This window comes from Leucopleurus acutus (assembly GCF_964270905.1).
Source record: "Leucopleurus acutus genome assembly, chromosome: 20".
In the NCBI taxonomy this organism is placed as follows: Eukaryota; Metazoa; Chordata; class Mammalia; order Artiodactyla; family Delphinidae; genus Leucopleurus; species Leucopleurus acutus.
This window is the reverse complement of record NC_139162.1, coordinates 58,920,741-58,924,996: the sequence shown is the minus strand read 5'-3', so window position 1 is coordinate 58,924,996 and position 4,256 is coordinate 58,920,741.

Sequence of the window (4,256 nt, the reverse complement as noted above, 5' to 3'; positions counted from 1 at the left end):
TCTTGATATGTGAGATTCGTGGTGGGCCCAAGGTGTCTTTGTACAAGAAAAGGCAGGAGGGTCAGAGTGTATATGCGGGATATATGATGACATACACAGAAAGTGATGTTTCACTGCTGGCTTTGAAGATGGAAGACAGGGTCACAAGACAGGGAAGGAGGTGGTGTCTAGAAGCTGGATAAGGCAAGCAAACCGAGCCTTAGAGCCTCCAGAAGGAAGCAATGCTGCCGAAACCTTGATTGAGGAGTTCTGACCTCCAGAACTGAGATAACAAATTTGCATGGCTTTAAGCCACTAAACTTGTGGTAATTTGTTACAGCAGCAGCAGCAGTAGGAAACCGACAATGGCCACAGATGAGTTTGGAAATAGTAATTGCAGACATCAGCCCCTTTCTGGTGTTGGCTGTCACTGGAATGAGCAGGGCCCCCTTGCTCAGCTGTTTATATTTACAGTTATCATACCCATTTTGTAGATGAGGCTGGCAGTCCTGAGAACCAAGCTTGCCTGGTAGAAGTGGGGAGGGGCACACTGGGCCTCCAGCCCTGCTGCCAGGTGAGTCGCATCTCACACCTTACAGAAGAGCTGGCTAATGGCAGGTGGACAGAGCTGGGCCAGGCCGAGGCAGGGAGCCATCAGGGCATGGCTCCGGGGGCCTGGTAGTCAGAGTGGAGGAGGGAAACTGGGGAGTGGGCAGCTGAGAAACTGGGGTGTCCCTGTTGCTTGAGGGAGGGGCCACTGAGGTCCCAAGCCAGGGGTGAAGGTACTCCAGCAGTGGCAAGGAGGAGGGAGGGTGCCGGGGAGCAGAGAGAGGCAGGGAAGCAGGTCTCTGGAGTGTCATGGGTCCTGAGAGTAGGGACAGGAAGCTCCAGTGTTCTCATGGCCGGGTGTCATTCCTCCTGCCCCTTTCCCTGGATTGCCGAGAGTGGGGGCCACTCAGTAGGCATCTATCCTGGGGTCAGCATTCTTAGGGACCTGCAAACCTTCATTCTCTTCTGCTCTTCCAGATCCCACAGCCTGGACACCGTGTTGTGGGCTGGCCTTGGGATGCAGCCTTGGGCCCAGAGCTCTCGGCAGGAAGGCAGCCCCAAGGTAGATCCCCAGGGAGCCCACAGGGGCCAGGCAGAGAGGCACAAGACAGAGCTGAGGCCCCTGGAGGAGGACCCAGCCGGAGGACACCCCTCTCGGGGTAGACCTGCGTGGAGGGAACGTGGTCAGCAGGACAACTCCCCTGGGTGTAAGCCCCACTGCAGGGACTGTCAGAGTGCAGGAGCTGGACGCCTGGTGCAAGAGTCACGTGGCCCCACCTCCTCTCCAGACCCTGACCTGGTCATCCCCAGGGGCCGCATGCCGGGCAGGGCCTCTGTCCGTGCCCAGCGGGTGCCAGGGCCTCCAGCCAGAACTCCTTCCTGGTGCAGCATCCCAGGACACCCCCTGGGAAGAAGACCCCTGCGTGTGACCACCGTGGGGTCCAGGTGCTGCACTGGAGCTGCCCCCGCGCTGCGCTGTGCAAGGTCCACTCGGACTGCCGCCTGCGCACACATCCCTGTCCCAGGACCCTGCCGCCGGCCTCTCTCCAGCAGAGTCCCTTCGTGGAGCTTCCTGCCGCGGGCCGGCACAGCGAAGCCTGTACCCGGATGTCCCCGCTGGCCCTGCAGGAGCTGATGCAGGCGGCAGAGGAGCACCTTCCGTGCGCCCGGTGCGGAAAGCGCTTGAGCCCCAACGAGCAGCAGCGGATGGACGAGGGCCCCCGGATGTGTCCTAGGTGCGACCAGGCCTTGGGTCCTCTCCCCGTGAGCCCGGCCGCCCGGTTCAGCAGCTGTACGCCAGCGTCGAGTGCGGCAAGGCCTTCACGTGCACCTCAAGACTGCTGCAGCCCGAGGGCATCCACACGGGTGAGCGGCCCTATGTGAACCGACTGCGGCCAGGCCTTCGTGCGCTGCTCCGGCCTCCAGGGGCCACCAGAAGACGCACTCGGCCGAGCACCGCAACTGCGCCACGGCCCTGGCTCCGCGGGCCTTCCGGCCGAGGTGCTCGCCGCGCGGGGAGAAGGCCCATGAGTGCGCCGAGCGTACCAAGGCATTCGGCCTGCTCTCGCACCTGGCGGAGCACCGGCGAGAAGCCCTACGCCTGCTCAGAGTGCAGCAAAGCTTTCAACCAGCGCTCGAACCTGAGCCGGCACTGGCGCACGCACAGCAGCGCCGGGCCCTACGCGTGCCGGCTGTGCGACAAGGCCTTCAAGGGCCGCTCCGGCCTGGTGCAGCACCGGCTTGCACACACCGGTGAGCAGACCTACGGCTGTCCCAAGTGCGGGAAGACCTTCCGGGGCTGCTCCGAGCTGCACCAGCACGAGCGCCTGCACTCGGGGGAGAAGCCCTGCATCTGCGCGGACTGCGGCCAGGCCTTCGTGCGCAACTGCAGCCTCCCGCGCCCAGCGCGCGCACACACCGGCGAGCAGCCCTACGCGTGCGGCCGCTGCGGCCGCGCCTTCAGCCAGCGATCCAACCTCCACGAGCACCAGCAGCGGCCCGCGGGCGGCGCCTTAAACCTCGCCTCGCGCACACGGCGTCCACAGGCGTCCCCCACCTGAAGCTTCCTAGGGGGCTTCAGTAGCCCTCGGTCGCCTTGGGGGTGTCTGCACACCCTCTGGCGTAGCTGGGCCCCCCCTCCTCTCTTAGATCTGGCGAGGCCTCCGCCTCTGACCTCCCTGGCCTCAGGAGTGGGCCCCTGCGCATCTCGTGCACCTACCCGAGGCCGCTGGCCGGGGGCTTCTGGGGCTGGGACTCTGCCTGCCCACCGCCCGGCGCTTCAGTGGTCGCTGTGGAGAGGGCTCTGTTGGGGGAGGGACGGGATTCCCTGGCAACTTTGAGCTGGTCTGTGATTGCCAGGTGGGGATGTCACGTTACATCAAAGCCAGGTGGTCCTTCCCACCCCGAGCGCTCGTCTCCTCCTGTCCGGACGCCAGGATGGACTACGTCTCCCAGAAGCCCCTGCGGCGTGGGCGCAATCAAGGACGGACACTTGAAGGTGTGGCTACACCTGCCCGAGGCCACCACTTAGGTGGAGCCCAGCCGAGACCTGGAGCAGCATGTTTCTTTCCTAGCTGTATGTATGGTTATGTTTGTATATGATTCTAATTTATTCCCCACCCCATCCTCCACACTCTTTCCAAAGTGAAACTCCAAGGACTCTCCACTCCAGAAGCCAACATTTGCACACACTCATTACAGGCCGGGCACCGTGCTGGGCACTCTGCCCTTAATCACCCCTTTTGATCCTCACCTTAACTGAGGGTGGGGGCAGGGAAGACTCTCAACCATATCAGGGTGCCCAGAGAGGCCACGGGCGGGGGGCCCAGCCAGAGCCTCCTGGAGGGAGGGCAGAGGTGGGCTCAGCACCACGTCCCTCACCGTCTGGGCCTCCATGCTTCCAAAGGGGGTCCCTGAATGTGGCGTGGACCCTGCAGCAAAGCCCTGGTGAATCACCCTTCACTTTCTGTCTCCTGTCCCGAAATCCTGTCGCCTGGGAAGAGGAGGATGTGTGGGTCCCCTGGGGTAAGGAAGCTGTTGGCTCTCCATTCCCAGGCCTGGCTTGCAGGACACCATCCAGCCCTTTATTGTGTCTTGCTTAATTCAGGACTCACCTCCCGAGGGCTTGAGTTCCCCTGCTCTGCGGCAAGCCAGTCACCCAGTACTCTTTCCAGAGGTTTCTCCCAAGTTGCCGCTATCCTGGCCACGTCACATTCCACCCTGGAGTAGAGGCTAAAATTCGCAAAGCTGGTCTCTTTGCAAGTCCAGCAGAAATGAAAACACATGCCCCTGCCGTTCTATTCTCAGCATTTTAGGGGCACAAGGAAGGTATACACTTCCTTGTATACTTACTAAACACCAGCAAAGTCGTGCTGGACAGATACCCTGAGTAGTGCAAGAATGTGAGGAAGGCTGCAGTTGCCACCCGCATGGCACACCTGAGAGCTCATTCCAGAGAGCAGTGGGGCAAGCGCAAGAGGCCATTCAGGAGACCTGGAAGTCTCCCCACCCCTGCGGCTAGTGGGGCACCTCAGGCAAAAGTGGAACTTGGGTTTTTTCTTTTTACCATCCACACAATTCATCCTGAGGAGAAACCCAGCTAAAGTGGTATCGCCAAGGACAGCTCAACCTTTTACAGACAACCAGGACATTTATTCTGAAGAGTTCTGTTGTTGAGAACTCATCCTTGGTGGACACGAGGGGGCTGACGAGGGAGGCAAACTCCCAGT